Source organism: Copidosoma floridanum, unplaced genomic scaffold, assembly GCF_036245765.1.
Source record: "Copidosoma floridanum isolate Cflo_tuat_1 unplaced genomic scaffold, Cflo_Japanese_pri ptg000013l, whole genome shotgun sequence".
Taxonomy (NCBI): Eukaryota; Metazoa; Arthropoda; class Insecta; order Hymenoptera; family Encyrtidae; genus Copidosoma; species Copidosoma floridanum.
The window spans coordinates 4,909,547-4,932,811 of NW_028321890.1; the positions used below are offsets into that span (position 1 = coordinate 4,909,547).

The window sequence follows — 23,265 nt, forward strand, 5'->3', positions numbered from 1 at the left end:
AAGCTTAAATTAATTTTGTTACGAAAAATCGGTATTCCGCACTATTTAATTTTTTTATAACTTTTTAATACGTTTTCTAACGTGCTGCGACTTCCCTTTTTTTGAGTATAACCCCGGTTAATTGGTGGTGGTAACAATCGGCTAAGAATATTATCTGTACCGAGGAAACTCTGTTAGTGTTTATATGTCGGAGGGCGGGTTCGTTGCCCTGTGTAAAAGAGCAAAATTTCTCAGATTGACGATTACATAAAATATTCAAAATAATTATTATCAAACTTCAGAATTTATCTGTTGAAAAATCAATTGATTCCTGCACAATATACAGCAATTGTTTATTGATCATCACCTAATTGAATTCTCCTGAAAATTTCCTTAATTTAATTAATTTAATAATTTAATATCTTTCTTAACTTATTCAATATTTTTCTAATCTAATATCTTTTTTAATTTATTCCTGCCCCTTTTTTGGGTACAGATGATATTCTCAGTTTGTATAAACGATTGCAAATATTAACAGCTATTTTTCTAGTTTTTATCTTAAACTATAAAAGGAACTCGCAATTTTACGTGGAGGGGAAGGTTTGCTTAAATAAGTACAATTAATTTATTTTTAATTATCTTATATTTATTTAATCATATGATTCTAAGGCAATTGTATCTTCAATTTTTACATGTATTAATTATATTTGAGTAATCGCAATTATTTACGTTAATAATAAAAAAAAAGGAAATATTTAATATACTCGATAGTTGAGAATTTACTTAAAATTTATCCGTCATTGTTTAATAGAAAATTTTACATAAATGACAATTTGAATTTTCCCTCCTTAATGTCTCCGCTTAAACACGTTAGGTTAGAGTAGCACGAATTTTTATTACAACCACGGAAGGTTAATGTTAGGTTACTACCTATCCTACCAAGTCACGTAAGGTTAGGTCATTCTCAGGGCCCTTGGGTGTCTTGAGCACTGCTCAAGTCGTCGACCCAGGAACTTCGCCTAAGAACGTGGTCGCTAACCCTAGTGCCTTGACTACTTGGAGATGCGTCGTCTCCACGCTTAAAGCGGTCGAGCACCGAAAGTCCAAGCAGGAACCGGTTAGTGGAAGTGTTACCTGTAGGTGGTGTACAGACTTACTTTTCAGCTCTTGGCCTTCGTACTTGGTCTCTTTCTTTCCCTTTGTGCTCGTCGCAGTAATGTACCGGTGCACGGGAAAGTTCCAGGTCTGGGTGAGCAACGGATTTTCCGCGTCCCAGGCTTGCTGGAAGAGGACTCCTTTTTACATTGCGCGCTGGTGCCTTTTATGCTAACGTTGTTTCCTTTTGAGTAGCAGGTTTCCCTTCTTTGGGTGAACGCGCTCTAGCATTTTCTTAACGTTCTAGACGCACATTCCCTGCGCGCGGCGTTCAAATTTGAATTTTTGTGTTTCAAATAGGAATTTTTCATAAATGAAATATATGTATATATAAAAAAAATGTGTACCCTTTAATTATCTATTGGACGGATTTTTTTATTACAAGGAAATAAATATAAATGTAAAGCGTACATTATAAATTCTAGGTGATAGAAGGGCCCCCTTTCAGTGCTGGTCATAATGCGTACTTGTTATTAGGTACTTTAAGAATATTTATGTTAAACTATTATTTAAACGTAATTTTTAATAGTTTTTACTAACTTGGGCGTTTTTGAGAGACTGGTGTGCCCTCGGCAGTGAAAGTAGAAAAATATAATTTTTATCATTTTACAAGTTATTTTGAGTAATAGTTAAAATCGTATAAGATTGATTAAAAAAGTTACTTTTAATGACTTTACTCGTATTAGAAATGAAGAAAAATTTATGGTAAGCGATTGCAAGTGTGCATATCTTTGATTCCGAGTCTTTTGGAATACACAAGGCAAAAGTATAAGCAATTGATCACACGAAATTTATTTATCACCTGTTTATTTTGTATATGAGCTTTTTAATAACTTATTACCTGTGCTGATAATAATATGTGTTTATGATAAGCAATTGTGAAAGTAAGTACGTCAAAATCCGTTTAATCTAGTTAAGACTTAGATACTTATCATACATTGGCGTTTAATTTATTTCGCATACGTAATGTATATTCTAAATGATGGTTGTTTTTTTGTAGCTGGCTACAAAAATGGTTATTTTGTCAAGTCACAGAGCTTTTTGATACCATACTATTATTTCCTTGCTAGCTGCTAATGACAGCTACTCGTTCAATTTATCATCACCACTAAAGATTTGGATGAAAAAAAAAACAAAAATAAATTAAAAAAAGATATTTTGTTTAAATCAGAATAAGCGACAGCAAAAACATTTCTGAGAATGCTTACTTAACAATTTGTTTAATTATGAGCTGATAACTAAGTAATAACTTCATTGGTGTAAGTCAGGGTTGGAATACGAAAGGTATATGTACATAAAATGTATGCTTAAACATTTAATTAAAATTTTATCATTGCAAATTGTGCTCGACTAGCAAACTAATGAACATACCTCCATTAGCTTCTTAACAATATTATCCATTTTTTTTCATTATTTCAAACATGCATTTATCATGTGGGTTCTGATCTACGATATTCATATCTTGGTCATTAATTATGGTATTATTATTATTGTTATTATTATCATAATTATTATTATTATTATTATTATAATTATTATTATTATTAATAATGGCTTGGATCTCACTGTTGTCATGGTTAAGTTGATCATTTGGTAAAATTTTATTTACTTCTGCTGCTTCATGCTCTTTACATCCATGATCTCATTGTCAATAATAATATCAAAGTCTGGGTTTTGAAACACATTAATTATTTCATCTAAGTGATTGTCAACTTTATTTTTCTCTACATCCATTTCTTCGACTAAGTGGTTTGTGTGGTCAAGTTTTACGATGTGATTTTGTTATGCAGGATTGCGTCATAGGTGACCTCTACGCCTACAAACAACTAGTTGTCTTACAATCAGATCTGCAGCTGGACGTGGCACGTTTCTTGGTCTACCTTTTCCTCTTCTCGCAGGTTCAGGAACAAGAAGAAATTTTACGTGTGCTAAAAAGTTTTCAATAACTGTGAATAATCATCCACATGGTTTCTTCCTTTCTGATGTACTCTCATTTAATTTTTAAATTCAGCTCCTATTATAGCAAAATTAAAATAATAAACATTTAATGATCTAAAAAAACTACAACCTAAGTATCAATTAAAAATTTTAGTTCACAAGTAGTATTTTGACTTTTCATCTCGAAAAGTGACGGTTGAATTGAGAATCAATTAATGCAATAAAAATAGTAAATTTTGATATCAACAAGCTAGTTTTTTCTTATTTATTCAAGGACTTCTTTTTTAACAATATCAAATTTTTTATTCATTAAAAAGTTTGGTTATTTTTATTTTAATGATGAAACAAGAAAAAAAAATTTTGTCCGTATTACGGACTCCCTCGATGGACTTTGAATCTATCGTGGATCCCCCTATTACGGACCCTGCCCATAATGTGGACCCCCCAATTATGGACCCTGTCCATACTGTAAAAAAATATTTGTATGTAATTAAATAAACATTTGAGATTTATTAGAAGTACTTCTCACACTTTTAACAAAATATATGACCAGGCACTTTTTGAGATAAGTTTTTAAGTAAAAATTTTTATATAAAACTAATTTCATGATAATTACTATAACTTTTTTTTATTATAATAATCTAATATTTTTTATGATTTTGTTATGGTTGTTAAGTCTTCTTAGTGCGTTTTTTAAGAGGCATTTTTTGTTGTTCTTTCTTTACTTTTAAAATGAAAACAACAGCTCAAAGTTATGAAGTTGAAGGTTATGTGTGCACTCAATACTGGCAGAATAAAGGCATCATAGAGACAGAGCCGATAATCATGGCTATATTGTGGACCCTCTTATAATGTGTATTAGTATACTTTTTAGGAGTATAATTTGTTTTTATTATTTTTCTGAAACTCTTATTGATATGTTAAACAATTTTTTAAGTAATACTCCTAATTTTTTATACAGCATTTCAAAAATATGAGTATCTTACGGTTTTCAACAAGGCATGATGAAGAAAATAGTCTAAAGCATTGTGTAACTTTTTAATATTTTATTTTAATGATATAACATTATTTAAATGCTATTATTTGTCAGTATCATGGTGAATTAGAGAGAAAATAACAACTTAAAAAATAATTGATTGTGCTATTGAAACACTCGTTTAACTTATCATTAATGATGTGATAATGGGTCGACGATAGGGACAGGATCTATAATTGGGACAGATACCCTACAACTAACACCTATAATTAAAGCCCCAAAAAAATTTTCAGGATCACTAGAAGCCTTGTAGTTGAATGTTGGACTTCCGCTATTCGTACTATATTTTTATCACGTAAGAAAAGTGGGTGGAATGACATTCAGAATAATAGAAGAGTCACTTTATTAGTGTATCAGAAGTGTATGGTGCACTAAACAATGTTTTTAATTTAATTAAAATAAATTATTTGTTAAAAAAAAAATTTTAGTACAATTTTACAAGATAATCCTGTTTTTTATCGAAAGCAGTATAAATAAGGTGCTTGTATGATATACAAGCATTTAAAAAAAAAGTACTTCTTAAGTAACAAGAATAAGTTGAAATTTAGTACTAATAATTATGCGATGAAGAGGTGTATTATAACTTATTACATGTTGTGCAGGAGTATTCAGTTTATGTACTAGTATTATTTTTAATTTTCATACTTACTTAATTACTTTTCATACAAGAATTCATTTTATGTATTTTACACGTGTGCCCTATCCTCCCCTACGAAGTGTAAGAGGTTTCTCACGTTTAACGAGTTTTATAAGCATTGTCGTACAGAAGTTTTTAATAAGGAAGCGAGTAGACAGCTTATCATGAGCACATTCCATACTAAACGAAATAATTTTTTTTTAACAAAATGGTGTTATTGTAACTAACTTTTTCGTACGAAATTCAACGAATATATGACGTACCTGGTTCTACATTTTTATCGATATTATGTTCGAAAAATGCCCCATCGTTTTCAGTTTTAATTGGCTCATCGTTGTTTTCATTTCCATTTTGGACATGCGACCCATAGTCATTTACATTACCATCAAGTTCTTCTTTATTTAATTCTTTCTCTCCATTTTCTTGTTCATTAACTTCCAACTAATCTAAACGTACAAGATTCTCTCTTATTTGCTCATTGTAGTGATAAACTGAAAATAATTTGCTACCCATACAATGTTTCAATTATGACAAAAGTTTAATGAAGATTTCGAAAAAATAAGTTAAATAATGATATTTACGTCTTCCATAGACGTATGATTTTTGAGCTGCGACATATGAAAGGAACTCTTTTGTATCGTACCTTAAAATATGGATGAAAATTAAATAGCTATTAACCATTCGCAGAACTACTAAGTAATCCACTTTATAATTGTTAAATAACATAGGTATTATTTTTCTAAATAAATGTAAGCCTTAAAGAATATCATACAGTTACAATAATTTAGCACTTTTAGTTGCTTGGTCAACTGTGTGCGAGAGTTAAATGGTTAGTTATAATGGCAGTAAATTGACTTATACATGATTCTGGAAATATTATAAAAAGGAAGAAATTATATTTGTGAGATCTTACTCTGCATTTACTAAGCTACTTTCAGCGTTTTTTATCCACATATCTGCATCATTTAGCTCTGCTGGTCTATTCTGCCTAATTCAACGACCAGTTTCAGCAGCTTCAAACTTGGAATCCACATTAACCATTAGCTTTGCTAGTTTATCTGCTTAAATAATATGCTTTATTATAACAGAAGTGCCAAAAATTGCAGAAAGATAAAGTAAACTACCTTGAAATTTTAAAATGTTAGGACGATCGCCAAGTTATTTTGATGCCTACAGGTGGAAATTTTCCAATGAGTTTGTAGTCCTTATGGGATTTTTATAAAAAGACATAACATTTTTAAGAAGGCTCCAAAATTTTTGCAGATGTAAGCTAAATGTAAGAAACTTTTCTTGTTCCGGCTCTCCACGGCCCCACACGATATCAATAAGTGATCTTACATGTCGAATGCCGTTGTCAATTTTTGGGAGGTAGGTATGGAACAGCGTACACTTTATATATAATATATTCGTATGCAATCACGATACCTAACTGTCCCCACTTTCTTGATAGAGCCTAGACATGTACATAAGTATGATGTATTTCGTTAATTTAAAAAAAAAAATTTATTTTTGTACTCAAACAACTGTCAAAAAATATTTTAGTAAGAAACAGATTTCATTTATACATATACAAAGGAACGTATATATGTATGCATAAATGCATAAACCTGAAGACAATGAAACACACAGCCAGATATGCACACAGCATCGGGCCCATTTACAGCAAAGTTTTTTTTTTGCAGTGGAGATTTGTGCTCTTTGGAAATCACTAGTTATTGTCTTAATGTTACCTCGTAGTTCGGAGATTAATTAAAATAACTGTTGCCATTTAGCAGTATACATATGCTTTCTTCTTGAGCTTGTGATAGCAAAAACAGCGAAAAAACCCTTAGAGTTCGTAAAAAATAGTTAGTCACAATACGTTATGGCATTTCGTATGATTGAGACAAAAAAACTTCTTTTTTTTAATTAAGATTTCTTACTTACTGACCCCATTTTTCAAACATGCATGATAAATATCTCGGCTGAACTCAGTTTCCTCGGTCCTATCATAAATAAAGGTTTTTTGATCAATAGTAATAAAAAAAACAGTTACCAAAAACAGGGGTACTACTCAGGCCACTTAGTACTTTGAAAAAGTAAGGGAAGAAGTAAGGGAAGAAGGAGGGGGAGGACTCCCTTTGCTAGGAGGGGGGTAAGGGAAAAATCAGGCAATTTTACTGCGAGGATGTTGCCTATTTGAGGAGCATTGCGTGGTGATAAAGCACATGTGAAGTTCACAGAGGTACTTGTTCGAAGAAGTCACACTGGCCGTGAATCCAACCGTGGTCCTCCGCGTGCTGACCCATGACCTATTTTCGTTACTATTTTATTAATATCAGAAGTAAGAAAATTTTTTATCTTTTGTAACAAGTGAAAAATTCATTTCTACAACTTATTTCTTGCAGTTAAGATAAATAAGAGTAAAGTTTCATTTTTTACCTTAATTGACTTTTTTTTACGATGATGCGGTATAATAATTAAACAATTAAAATCTAAAGATTATTTTTAGATAGATCAAAAATATTACTTACTTTTATTCCTTTGAACCATTTGATATTTAGTGACTTATAACATAAAAGAAAGATAATTGTTGTAATAAATGCAAATTATAAGTTTCAATCATATAAATATTTAAATTATTCTTTCAAAATTAAACAAATATTTAAAAGGTACCTTTTAAATTTATACTTATGCAAAAGTGTTTCTTTCTTATCTACGAAAAACAAATTTTAATTTCCACGGTAATCATAGGAGTTCCCCTTATATTCGACGTTCTTCTAATGTATAGTTTTGAATATGATTGTATAAGATGAGTTGATTTCTCAAATAATGTATAAATGAAATATTATATAAAATGTATATAAACTGTAATAGTACTCTCAATGAACTTCTCGTTATGTTCAGTACACTATGGTAGTGAGGTTACAGTACAAGTCTACAAACAATACTGACGTTTTTGTGGAATAGCTCAAGTACGTATGTATGGTAGTTATTACCTTGCATCGTTTTAGTTTTAAGTCACATTTATAAATAAATTATACCCACTTACGTATTAGTCATAATAAAAATTAGTATTTGCTCAGTCGAAACGACTAAAATTCGTAGGCCACCTCGTAAGTGGTGGAGGATCAACCTCGCAGCAAGCCGAAAGTTGCAGCACACTGAGTCAACAGAAAATTCATCAAATATTCACACATGCCAGCGCTAGTTGACTTGTTGGCAATCCAATTAGCAAGTCTTTCAGTAGTAAATCTTTAAGGTCATCTGACAAAGAATGGCATACGTAATATGTGATGGGTGTTTTAAAATTGCCATTGATGTTGACTAACACGAATACCAGTGCTTTCGTGACTTGTTGAGATTGGCCTTCAGAATCAAACTCATTTATTTGATTCCCTGAGTCTGCCAAGCCCTTCTACTTCTGTGATTTGTTGCAAAAATACAAATGCTTTTTTATGTACATAACCTACAGTTATATCTGTCCTTCCGGTTACAGCCCGCTTAATGGTCCACTTAGTCCGCTACTGTGTGAACCAATAAACCACTATCCATAGACAAAAAGTTAAACAGAGTCACGCATCTATTAAAAAAGCATCGGGTTAGTTAATGGCAAAAGCCAAAGTCCGCAGCGATACAGTTTAATAATGATAAGTAAATGAGAATTAGATATTATCACTAAAATTATTGAATGACTATGATAAGTTTGACAATAAAGACAGCTAAAGCTGGTTTTAATTCAAGTTTGATTCGTTTCAATTTTTTAATACTTATAGGTTAACACACTTAAACGTTTATATATAAACTATAGTGATGAGCCGTTTGTTGACAAGACATATATCATATGAATTAAAAAGCAGAGTCTTGGCTATAAACTATGACGATCTAGGCATTTATAAGAGGCACTGGCTCTTTTATCCATGGGATATTTTGACCTGCTAACAAGTTTCCTGCTTCTGCTTCTATCCCACAAGTGTCTCTTTGCCTTTACACTTGGCGATGAGTTCTGAAAATATAACATGACCCTAGAAAAATGCAATCGCATTTTATAGAAGATATGATTGATTGGAATAGCTTATTTGTAGTTAAAGTGTACTGTGAAACAAAACAAATATTCAATCTAACCGATCAGAGTTATTATGTCCAGGTAAACAAGTTCAATTTTTGTAAACATTTGGCTTCTTATAAATTCGGGGAATTAATTTTTTTGTTTTTAAACGAATCGTCGGTAAGTTTTTAATTGTATAGACACAACTGGAGCTGATTCCGTTGACTCGGTAAGTTTTTCAGAATATTTCAATGATGTTATCAACATGGTCCTGAAAAGATAGTCAAATTTTATCAGTCCTTCGAAGCTGAGATTCATGGTGAAAGTTTAAGGGATGACTCAAAATGAAGACTTTCTTCGATCTTTGTTTCGCTGACGGTAATTAATTGATTTCTTATGATAACTAAGACATATGTAATCTAAGAAAGCCTACTGTTTCTTTTTAGCATCTGCTGCAATACGCATCTGAACCAAACTAAGAATATCAACACAACTTTGCATGAATCTAGTACTCGTATACATTGTAATATTCAGTTTTTATTTTGTGCCCACTTTGCTCATTTCATCTTATTAACATGTGTATTTATCGTATTATGTGTTTAACATATTAAAGTTTAATGCAAGCTACACAAGTCAATAAAAATTGTAAATCCTAATGTTTAACATCTTAAAGGCAAGCTTTAGACATGATTAACACAAAGAGAATAAATTTCTTACTGTATTCTCCTCCGTATACTAATATTGTTCGAATTTTATCATCGTTATCATTGACAGTTGCATAAATACGTGGTAATTGTGAGGACCAGCTAATCATTATTATATGAAAACTCTCTTTACAATGGATGAAATAAATATGTTTTAATTTGCTGAATAAAAGATAATAAAATTAATACAATTTTCATAAAAGAAACAAATTTTGTATAAAAACATACAACATCTATCATGTATTTAACTACTGATCGATTAAAATTTTTAAAGACTCTTAAAACAAAGGCTTCCAGTTGCCATATTTTGTGATAAAAAAATCAATTTGTCAATAATAAGTAAAAAAATCACTGTATCTCTCTCAAGAAAATAAATTATTTTGTTAAATTAACATACAATGTTCATCACCAATTTAATTTATTCCTTTATTACAAACAAATGATGTGTATTAAACATTAATGATAGCAGAATTATAGCTACACATTTTCTACTCAATACTTTGTGTAAGTTCCATTAGTTTGAATCACACGCTGTGTATCTTCTCATGCTTTAATAATGTGGTGAGAGCAGTAAATAAATGTAAAAATTATAAAAAAAATGTTATATATGCGCACTGATTGTGTATTATAATGTTTTTTTAATGTTTTTATCATGCACAAATAAAAATATTTTTTTTCATCTGACAGTAGATTTGTTGATAATTTATGTTCATTCAAATAATCTTGTATAGAAACAATTGTGTTAAGGTGATTGTTTTGCCCTTACACCCGTTCTTATGCTGCAACCTGTTATATTTTATCAACGTAGCAGATGACTTGATTTAAAAACTACGGATAAAATCAAATATAAAATTTTTAAAAAAATTTACAAGAATAATTAAAATATAAATGGGAGCTCTTCCAATTGTTTAAAAATGTTCCATTTCACAACAGAAAATGATGAGGGCACCTCTCCACCTTCCAATCTACGTTTCGTGATCCAGTGGATGCGTTTCATTTTTTTCCAAGTAGCAGAATCGTAAGATACTGAAAAATGAAGAAAAAAAATTTATTGTTAGATTACAGTGTAATTAAATAAGTTATTTGTATAATAACCTTGGTCAAATATTTTAATTTAAATATTTATAATTAGTGCAGGATTTTCTATGTCGGTATGCAGTTAATCTCTGAAAAGCCAGCTGTTGAGCTGCTGCCGTTATAAGTCCTCAAAGTCAATGTGCTCGGTCACAAAGAGTGCTGCACTTATGGCTGAAGTCAGCAGTAAGCTCCACAGAAGCTTCCACTGGCCACAGTTCCAGTCAGAGTAGTCCCGCAAAAAAATATCTCGAGAACTTCAAAATTTTTAACAAATCATTCTTAAGGAAATGTGTTTGTAACTTGCCTTAAAGATTTTCTCACGGATATTTTGACTTCGTAGAAAAATATGATACCCCATTAAAATCATCGAGGAAAATGTATCCGCTTGGAAATCGTGGAAGACATCTACGCTCAAATTTTCTCGGAGGATGCTTTAAATTTGAGGAAATTTTTGGCACAGAGTGATAACCAAAAATAAATTGTAATATACTACACAGCGTAAGATAAAGTTTAAATCTAAATAAATAAAAATGTATACTAACCTTTAACTTTTTGATAAAAAATGTATTTGGTCTGGTGACGCGAATTAATGCATTTGGTCACTAATGTTAGACACTTCATGCGAAGTTTTGATCGATCACGGTTACAACTAATTATCATGCCATTCATTATATTATAAGTAGCATCAAGAATTATCTTGATGATGGCCAGCTTTTGATCTTACGTAAACTCGACCATTTTGCCTGCGAAAATAATGATTATTTTACTTGATTTTATTTGTATTTGGAAAATAAGTGCAAATTAACTAATTGCGCAGTGCATTTTCTGCACAAAGGTTTTATAAATACATGTTTAAAATTTCTTAAGGAAATGATATAATAAACAGCAAATACAACTTATTTTTCCATCGCAACTGCAAATAATAGAAAATGCGACGCACAATGTATTTCAATCATTATGCAAAAATACACTGAATTTCACTGTATAAACACTTACAAAAAGTTAATTCGAAAAACTGTATAACAATAACGACGCAAAAACTCACAGCTGATTGACGGTTGCTTTGTCTCGAGTATAGAGCTCTATAATGAGTTACTCAGTCTGAGTGTCTAAGCTCTGTTCGAGCACCTCCGTTACCTTGTTTTTTGCTATGACATGTATTTACTTTACTTTGTTTCTTACTGCTCTCTCTCTCATTCCAACGTGATAGTTACTTTAGCGCTATCGAAGTAACAAAAATTTTTTCACCAAGACTCTATCTCGACTTAACCTTACGTAGGCTCTGAAGTGTTATACATAGGTTGTGGAAAAAATTCACGCATTCAGCTTCATATATCTGTTAGGTGTTAATATACGTTTTACTGTATATAACAGTAAAGTTGACTATGCCTTTTGATCCGTCAAATTTTAATTTGGGGAAAATTAAAGGTTTACTAGATGCTGGAAAATCAAGACGAGAAATAAGTGCTCAATTGAACTGCAGTACGAAGACTGTTCAACGATGACAAAATAAATTTCTATTCAACGGCGAGAACGTTAGAGATGGGAGAAAAAATCGTCCTCAGCGAGTTCTTAAACTCAATAATGAGATTGCCAATATGGACGAAGCTCTCTAACAGGAGCCCTTCAAGCCTGCCACCAAGCTAAAACAAGAACTTAAGGGGGCTCCAGCGAGCACTGGTACCAACCCGAAAACTATTCGGTTAGTTGGTATCACTTCTGTGAGTATATATCTATATATACGTGTATATATAAGCGAGCACCATCATCTATATATATATATAGAGCGCGCGGTGGCTCGGTCGGCTAGGTTGTGGATTGGGACGCGGGGGAGCCCGTGGTTCGATTCCCGGCCATAGTGCGACTTTTTCGGGCAAGTACCTCTGTGATTTTTCACATGTGCTTTTTCACCACGCAATGCTCCTCGAGGAGGGTTTAGGCGACCTTCTCGCAGCAAAATTGCCTAATTCCCCCTACCCCCCTCCCAGTGATGGGAGGCCTCCCATCCCTCTTCCCTTCCTTCTCCCAAGTGCTAAGTGCCCATAGTAGTGCCCTTATTAAAGGAGCCGGACGTAGAGCACTATAATATAATAAAAAAAAAAAAAAAAAAAAAATCTATATATATATGCTCTCAGAGGTTAGTACACTGTAATATAAAAAAAAAAAATCTATATATATGATGTGTCCGTACCTATGGTAAACAAACAGCAGCTTCTGTCACGTACAGAGCGTTTTATTTAGAATTAGTTTTTTTGTGTTATAAAAAATGAAAGAAATCACACATCACTGTAAGAGTCATCAAGACTTGCAGGATGCTGAAATGATTTTGCAGCAAAAAAGAAATAAAAAAGTAACTGATGATAACAAACAAAAATTAATTGTATTAAAAGGTATTATTAATGATAAGATAATTTATAAAATGGCCAAAGAATCAATATCAATAGAAGTATTAGTAGATGCACATAAAAAAGATCCTACAAATGGCATCACCTCATTATTATCTATGAGTGTAAATAATAAAGTAAGAGTTACTTCAAATAAAAAAATTATTGACGCAATTTTTGATAAAATAAAAAGTAATTGCAGTTAAAATTTTTCAATGTTCTATTTTATTTAAAAAAAACAAGTGTAAGTAATCCATAGGAGAACACGATTAAAAAAGAGTTACAAATGACATGAAACTTATGTAAGTACATGCAGTGTAATTCTGAAATATTCAAAAGCGCGCGCCTTACAAACAACAAGATGGCATCCCGTCATGAGCCTGCTAATTCAATGACTTGATCAGTACTTTACAAAATATCTCAAATATTTCCAGGCTAACCTATATTTTTGAAGGTACCATCTCAAAGCTGAGATGTTTTTCTATAAAACAGTTACAGTCCTGACATGTAACTCCTCGATTATTGTTAGAAAATACCGATGTTTTCACGTTGCTCTATGAGAGGCTATGTATAATGTACGAACTTTGAGAGCAAATATCTCAAAATTTTCCAGGGTTAGAGGGGTAAATAAGGACACCGTTGGAATCAGCGTGTTTTTATCTATCAATTAAGCTACCTGTGACCTCCTAACTCCTCCCGCTGGAGCCTCCTTAATTTGCCAGCTACCATTCAAACAGTTTGAAAAACGATTAAACAAAGTATGCATAGGTATTATCGGAAAGCTGCTAAGAAAACATCGTTTTGTCCAAATGACAGAGCTGCAAGGCTTAAATTTGCCCAGGATTGTAGTCAATCGAGTGCTACCGATTGGCGGAAAGTTATTTGCATAGATGAAAAAGTATTTTCGACTCACAAAGACAGCCGATCAGGATTGTGGCGACCTTCGAATTCCAGGTGATAATTAATTATTAATATAATAAAAGTAAAACACGAAATTTGCAAGTCAAGTTGGTTTTAAGTTGTACCAACGTCATAAAAAAGTTACGTATGACCGCAATGAACTTCAAACAGAGCTAAAAAGTTTTTAACTTTCTGTGAAAAAACTATTTACAACGTTATGAATACATTGTAACTTTATAACGAAAATATTTGGCAAACTTTTTGTCTGCGTATATATTTCTTTCCCTGTACAATAGAATATTACTTATATGAATATAAAATATATGTTTATGTTGTTAAAATTTTTGAAGATTTAATTAAATAATAAATAGTCAAAAAAATTTTTTTAAATGAGTAATTCAAATAAATTAAACATTGTGAAGAAATACATTATAAGAGAACTAATAAGTATCAGAAAAAAAATATATTTTTTATTACATTACACTGAAAATGATATATCATAAATAAATTTTTTCATAAATTTTCAAACTAATTTTCCACACATTGTAAAAAATTATTCAAAAGAAAATTACTTCATAAGCTAAGAATAAAAGATAGGTTTAGTTTTTAAAAACAAATAAATTAGTTTTTCAGTTATTTTAAAAAATGATATTTTGTTCTTAGGTTCGATGAGCCCTATGTCATCGAACACAAGCAGAGCGGTAGACGCACCAAAGATTTTTAGGGATGGGTCTCCGGCGATGGGCCTGGTGAGCTTGAAGAAATTGATAGAAAACTAAATGCTGCATTATACGTAGAAATTTTAAACAATCATTTGCTTTCAAGTGCAATGGCACTATATCCAATAGAGTATAATAGTCCTGTTCATACCTCTCATCTAGTACATAATTGGTACAGAAAAAACTCAAAGTTTAAACGTCTCAAATTTCGACCACGTTCTCCTGACCTAAACATAATTAAGAACGTTTGGGCAGAGATGGTTAGAGAATGAAAATGAGACTGTCTAAGCAATAACAACGTAGAGCTTATGATTGACAAGATCGAAAAACGTTAGACAGTCTCTTTACAAAGACCTGAATATTTTTTTAAATTAAGCAAATCCATGCCTCGAAGAATACAGCGTGTGATTCAAACTAATGGAACTTACACAAAGTATTGAGTAGAAAATGTTTAGCTATAATTCTGCTATCATAAATATTTGATACACATTATTTGTTTGTAATAAAGGAATAAATTGAATTGGTGGTGAACATTGTATGTTAATTTAACAAAATGTTTTATTTCATTAAGAGAGATACAGTAATTTTTTTACTTATTATTGATAAATTGATTTTTTTATCACAAAATATGGCAACTGGAAGCCTTTATTTTAAAAGTCTTTAAAAATTTTAATCGATCACTAGTTAAATACATGATAGATGTTGTATGTTTTTATACAAAACTTGTTTCTATTATGAACATTGTATTAATTTCATTATCTTTTATTAAGCAAATTGAAATATATTTATTTCATCCATTGTAAAAAGAGTTTTCATCTAATAATGATTTGCTGCTCCTCACAATTACCACGTATTTATGCAACTGTCAATGATAACGATGATAAAATTCGAACAATATTAGTATACGGAGAAGAATATAGTAAGAAATTTATTCTCTTTGTGTTAATTATGTCTAAAGCTTGCATTTAAGATGTTAAACATAAGGATTTACAATATTTATTGACTTGTGTAGCTTGCATTAAACTTTAATATGTTTAACACATAATACGATGAATACACATATTAATAAGATGAAATGAGCAAAGTGGGCACAAAATAAAAACTGAATATTACAATGTATACGAGTACTAGATTCATGCAAAGTTTTGTTGATATTCTTAGTTTGGTTCAGATGCGTATTGCAGCAGATGCTAAAAAGAAACAGTAAGCTTTCTTAGATTATATATGTCTTAGTTATCATAAGAAATCAATTAATTACCGTAAGTGAAACAAAGATCGAAGGAAGTCTTCATTTTGAGTCATCCCTTAAACTTTCACCATGAATCTCAGCTTCGAAGGACTGATAAAATTTGACTATCTTTTCAGGACCATGTTGATAACATCATTGAAATATTCTGAAAAACTTACTGAGTCAACGGAATCAGCTCCAGTTGTGTCCATACAATTAAAAACTTACCGACGATTCGTTTAAAAACAAAAAAATTAATCACCCGAATTCATAAAAAGCCAAATGTTTCCAAAAATTGAACTTGTTTACCTGGACATAATAACTCTGATCGGTTAGATTGAATATTTGTTTTGTTTCACAGTACACTTTAACTACAAATAAGCTATTCCAATCAATCATATCTTCTATAAAATGCGATTGCATTTTTCTAGGGTCATGTTATATTTTCAGAACTCATCGCCAAGTGTAAAGGCAAAGAGACACTTGTGGGATAGAAGCAGAAGCAGGAAACTTGTTAGCAGGTCAAAATATCCCATGGATAAAAGAGCCAGTGCCTCTTATAAATGCCTAGATCGTCATAGTTTATAGCCAAGACTCTGCTTTTTAATTCATATGATATATGTCTTGTCAACAAACGGCTCATCACTATAGTTTATATATAAACGTTTAAGTGTGTTAACCTATAAGTATTAAAAAATTGAAACGAATCAAACTTGAATTAAAACCAGCTTTAGCTGTCTTTATTGTCAAACTTATCATAGTCATTCAATAATTTTAGTGATAATATCTAATTCTCATTTACTTATCATTATTAAACTGTATCGCTGCGGACTTTGGCTTTTGCCATTAACTAACCCGATGCTTTTTTAATAGATGCGTGACTCTGTTTAACTTTTTGTCTATGGATAGTGGTTTATTGGTTCACACAGTAGCGGACTAAGTGGACCATTAAGCGGGCTGTAACCGGAAGGACAGATATAACTGTAGGTTATGTACATAAAAAAGCATTTGTATTTTTGCAACAAATCACAGAAGTAGAAGGGCTTGGCAGACTCAGGGAATCAAATAAATGAGTTTGATTCTGAAGGCCAATCTCAACAAGTCACGAAAGCACTGGTATTCGTGTTAGTCAACATCAATGGCAATTTTAAAACACCCATCACATATTACGTATGCCATTCTTTGTCAGATGACCTTAAAGATTTACTACTGAAAGACTTGCTAATTGGATTGCACGAGAATAACATAGATGTTGTAAGTGTTACATTTGACGGTGACAATTCGAATCAAAGATCGTGTAAGCTTCTCGGTGCTAATTTTAAGTTTACCGATTGCGAAAACTTCAAGCCACATTTTCCACATCCTACGATGCATTTGATGCTGCTTACGTGTTAAAATGAGTACGCAATTACTTTGCAAAAAAAAAGGGCCTATCATATATGGTAAAGAAAAAAAAATATCCTGGAATTACATCGTTATATTAGGTAAAAAACAGTATGCAGAAGCAATGCATTGTGCATGTAAAATACACAACAGGCACATTAATTTTTAAAATGAAAAGATGAAGGGTTTCCTAGCGGCACAGGTTCTGAGTAATAGCTCAGCAGCAGCTTTGCGTTTTTTGGAATTTGACGTTCAAGATGCAAATTTTCAAGGTGCATCAGCAACATCTAAATTTTGTTTAATAATAAACAATATCTTTAATCTTGTCAATACAAAAAGTAAGTTCAGTAATGTGCCAGGACGAAATGCAACAACTAGAGAAAATTCGAGTGAGACAAAAGAAAAAATTGACAACTTAATTACTTACATTAATAAATTATCAGTGGATGTACCAGTAAGGAGGAATAAAAAAGATAAAGAAAACGATAAATTAATGTCTATGGCACTCATCTCAGTACGTAAATCTGTACTGGCAACCTCTATTACGAAAACCTGTACTGGCAACCTCTACTACGAAAACTTGATTCACAGGTCTTATAATTTGTTTAAGTAATATGTACTTGTTGTGCAAAAATTCATTCGAGGAAAAAATTTTATGGTACTTTTTGTCCTACAAGCTTTCACAGGATCACGTTGAGATGTTGTTTGCCATAATCAGAAGGATTAATGGGTTCACCCTAAATCATACCACCGTCTAATTTTAATCCGCCCGTAATAAACTTTTGCTTAACAACATGGATGTACTAGTGTCCCGTAGTGCCAACTGTATGACCCAAAGTAAAAACGAAGCAACATTAAATTTTTTTATCAAGATAGCTTGGAGAAAACAAAAGTTGATGAGATTAATTTTTGTAGTATATCAAATACAAGTGAGACCAAAGATAATTCTCATGCAAAAGAGATCACAACTATGAAAAAGAACAAAATGGAACTTGCTCATGTACAGCAATACTTGCACTCCAATTATATGACACTAGATCATGATTATGCCAAAACTGATACATGGGTTGATTCTGAATACTTACAGCACATAATCAAACATACTGCTAAAGCTATTGTATTATCTATAAAAAAAAAAAAAAATTTAAAGCATTGTTTACATTTATTAAGTGGCGATACTCCTACAAAATCTAAAAATCTAAAAATCTAAATTGATTGACATAAAAAACTGTGGTGGATCGCAGTATGCTTTTGATGATGTAAATGAGATATGTCACCTAACAGAAAAAATCATAAGGCAAAATCAAATTGTTTTATAAGGTATAAGTGTTAATTTTAAGTAAGTGACTGAAACGTTAAAAATAAATCCTACACACGTATTAGATGATGAAAATCATTTCTTTTTTTTTGATATTCAAACTTCACGTGACCATCGACAAAATTAATCATATTATATTATAATTAATTATAATTTATACAATAATTAATTGTTGTGCAAAACTACTTTGATAAACGGTTAAAGCACGAGGCTAATAAATTAAGTGATAAAAAGAATAGCGTAAGAATGTTGTATAATGAGTTAACGATTTTTAAAGGTGAATAGCTGTCATATGTAAATAAATTATTACTTTATTTCAAATAATCTTATTCTTGTTTTATACACAACATAACTTATGCAAATGCATTTGTAAGTCTGCTTCAAGATATATATATATATATATATATATATATATATATATATATATCTATATATTTACTTGCTTCTCCTACTGGCCCGAACCCCAATTTCCCATTCTACTCCGGGTCAGCTGTGTCCTGATTTTATATCTATGTGTGTTGAACATCAGCAGCCAGTCAGCAGTGAATACAGAGAGAGATAGACGGGTATCTCAATGTTGCATCTTTTTTTACCTTGGTGACGCTTCCGCATTTACAGGGTTGCCTACTCTATCTATAATATCTCTATGGCCAACTTTCATTATGTCTCTCTTTCTATGCTCTAATTAGCTAGACAATTCTGTTCTTCTCTATCATGCACCTACATCTCCATCTCTTTTGCTTTTATTAACTGTCCTTGGGTCCATAGGTTTCTCCCTTTCTCTTAATTGCTTACATCATTATCTCTCTCGGTTTCCTTGGTCCTATCTTAAATAAAGGGCTTCTTGTTCAATAGAGATGAAAAAAACAGTCACCAAAAATGAGCTGACATCGTAAATGGTACTTACACTAAACGTGCCATCGCAAAAAAATTGCGTACATTGAGATAAAACTCTCATCATAACGCATAACGTCACTGATAAAAATCAGAGCTAAAGAGCCATCAGTACCTACAGCATATACCTTGTATAAATGGTTCATAGGAGGGTAATCTTCAAGTACCTCTCCTTGACGTAATAAATTACGTGGCGTCGAAGGTATCTTTTTTCTGTGAGCAGTCATTATTTTTGGCCTGTAATCGCGATAGTAATCTAACTCTTGACGTAATACTTAATGCATGATAAATACCATTAATTTTTAATCAAAACAACATCGTGCAGAAAAAAAAACTCTTTAAACGTCATAATGACTAACAATATGTTCTTGTCCAAAAATCTTAAAACTTTCGATCATAATAGCTTACAAAAGCCATATATATAGCATTTTTAAATACACATTATGGTTATGAATATTATCTAACAATATACAGTTGTAAGCCCAAAAAGTGTAAGGAAACTCCTAGTCGTTTAAATTATTTCATTTATGTTTATTTTTACTGTCCTAGGCTTCAGTACATGGACTGCATGGTTCATGTTATTATATGTATTCTAAAATAGCAACACATTAAATCCAACCTTACAAATTGATTTGTCATTAGGTATAACTATTTATTTACAAAAGTAAATATAAGATTTTTTGCGAGCATCTTAGAATAGTTGCACTACCTCTTTGACCTAGGTAATATAAATGTCCATTATAAAATACATCGTAGTATTTTTTGTTAGTCTTTTATTTAATACATTCTTATCTGTAAATTAATGATAAATTGTGACGTTGATGTCATGACACAATTTCTAATTTTTGTAATAGCACGTTGGTCATAGAAACGTTTTCAGACTCAAAAATTTTTTATGAATTCCGTTTAGTTATTTTATACCGTTGCGAGAGCATTGAAAAATTTACAGGTAAGTTAAGGTTGAAAATGTTAAAATGTTTGTAAAAATTAATTTTTACAAAACAATTAAATTTTACTGAAGTTATAACATAAATTGAAAAGAAACAATATTCACAGTAATTAAAATTGTGTAAATGAAATAAACGAATAGTCACTGACATTCAATCCAAGAATTTTTGATTAAACATCAAATGCACTTTAATATTACAAATGACTATTGTTTATAGAAGTAAAGCCACCGTTTATCTTATAATTGATGAAATAATATTTTTTACGTACAAAAGTATCTTGAAAAATAATTCAACAAATAGACTGTAACTCTAGAAACATTTAATATTTTGCATTAATTGTACCTAATTCTCTAAAAAAATATGCTGGCTTAAATTTGGATGAAAAAAATATTTAGATAGAATTACAAATTACATAGATAGGTACTAAATAGCGATCTGACAATATCAAAACCTTAATAAAATAAGTTGTGTTGTTACGCATGTATATAATAACTTAGTTTGTATTTCTACAAATGTGACAAGTGTGGCAATTACAAACTTGAGATTTTTTTTTATCCTCAATTAAAAATATGGCATCTTATGCGCAAAGAAAATTATTGCACTTTGACTCAGTCAAAAGATAAAAAAATCTGATAGATTGTTACCCCTTGGAATCAGAAACACAAAATAAAATAGAATGAAACATTGATTTTAACCGATTTTGTAATAATTTATTTAGATACACCCTAGTTTACTTGGCGTATGAAACTGTAGAACTTCTCCAGTTTTTTAATGAGACTGTGATTTGCATTAATGTAACAGTGCTTTATTGCTTTATATATACATATATTTATATAAAATAAAAAAATGAAATAATATTCAGCAATATTTTAAAGCTAATAAACTTTTTTCAAAGAACTTCTCCACCGTTCGATATGAATTGATACAACTGATAAATTATAAGTGCTTTATAATAAGCCGGTAAATAATACCTATAAAAATGTATACTTTTATTTTATATACATTATAAAGTTTAACGTCCGGCATCTATAAAAGGTACTACTCAGGGCACTTAGTACTTTGAGGAAGAAAAGGAAGAAGGAGGGGGAGGACTTTCTTTGCTGAGAGGGGGGTAGGGAGAAAACAGGCAATTTTGCTGCAAGGATGCTGCCTATTTCTCCTTGAGAAGCATTGCGTGGTGATAAAGCACATGTAAAAATCACAGAGGTACTTGCCCGAAAAAGTCATACTGGCCATGAATCGAACCACGGTCTCCCGCGTGCCGACCCACGACCTAGCCAACTGAGCCACCGCGAGCTGCAGTTATATTGACATATATATATATACATATTTATACTGTAGTGCTCTACGTCTGGCTCCTTTAATAAGGACACTACTATGGGCACTTAGCACTTAGGAGAGAGACAAGGAAAGAGATGGGAGTAGGTAGGGAGAAATTAGGCAATTTTTGCTGCGAGAAGGTTGCCTAAACCCTTATCGAGGAGCATTGCGTGGTGAAAAAGCACATGTGAAAATTCACAGAGGTACTAGTCCGAAAAGTCGCTCTGGTCGGGAATCGAACCACGGTCTCACGGATGCCAATCCATGACCTAGCCGACTGAGCCACTACGCGCTCGTTGCAGTTATACACCGTGTATCGGTGAGTGAGGAAAACTATACTACGCGATGAAGCTTGTCAAGACTGATAGAAAAGCTCTTTACAAAATTTAGATTTGATGCGCATTCTCTGAGGTATTGACAAATTAACATTAATAATTTCGGCCAATCACAGAGCGCTTAGTGTCGGGGGGCAGGCTCTTAGTGCCGGTAGTGTAATCGACTTTTGATAGAGGGTGCGGTGGTGGGGAGGTGCCTAGGGAAAAAGAAGGTTAGTAAGCAGAGTGTAGCTCTATCGACTGCAGAGAATCAATGAGCCGTCGAACTGGGGGGTAATGCAAACACTGCCGAAATGAATGAGGATGTAGCTATAGATAATAAAAGGGATAATAAAAGAATGCTCTTGGTTGTAATAATCTGAATAATAACCAGCATTATTACCATTATTGGGCTAAAGAAAATCTGCGGCTTACACGACCTAAAATATTCTTATACCGTTGGAATATTAATGTTTGGGCTGGAATCATCGGTGATAGAGTTGTAAGTTTATAGTTATTATTCAAACATATCAAGACTTAAAGTATAGTTTACACGTCAATAATTGGAAATCCTAGTATTTAGCGTAACCAATTTAATACTTGTTCAATTTAAACACAGATTGGACCAGTATTCTTGCCACCCAGACTGAACGCAGCAGCTTATTTGCATTTTATAAGGGATACACTGCTACCCTTGCTAGAAGATATCCCGCTGAACATTTGTTTAGCTATGATCTACCAGCATGATGGAGCTCCAGCGCACTTTTTTGCCAACGTCAGGAGGCTCTTGGATGAGCGCTATCCTGACCAATGGATTGAACGAAGTGGTCCAATTTAATGGCCATCACGATCGCCAGATCTAACCCCACTTGACTACTTCTTGTAGGGCCGCGTGAAGGAGATCGTGTACAAAACTGAAATTCTCGTGGAAGAAGACTGTCATGAGAGAATCATCAACGCCATCAACATTGTGCAAGAACGGGATATGGTGCAACAAGCTGTAAACAGCATCATTCGTCGTGCCAACCTTGTTCTTAGAGTCAAAGATGGACACATTGAGCAACTTCTGTAATCATAAACTTGAACCATTAGCCCTTTTCGCCCGGTGGCTCAGTCGGCTAGGTCGCGGATTGGCACGCGGGAGACCGTGGTTCGATTCCCGGCCAGTGCGAGATTTTCGGGCAAGTACCTCTGTGATTTTTCACATGTGCTTTTTCACCACGCAATGCTCCTCGAGGAGGTTTGAGGCAACCTTCTCGCAGCAAAATTGCCTAATTTCCCCTACCCCCCTCCCAGTAATGG

General features: G+C 32.2%; 1 pseudogene; it reads right to left on the minus strand.

Annotated features, from left to right (window-relative positions):
• Nucleotides 1-5,903: 5,903 nt before the first annotated feature.
• On the minus strand, nucleotides 5,904-19,606 carry LOC149374804 (uncharacterized; annotated as a pseudogene).
• Between the last annotated feature and the right edge of the window lie 3,659 nt (nucleotides 19,607-23,265).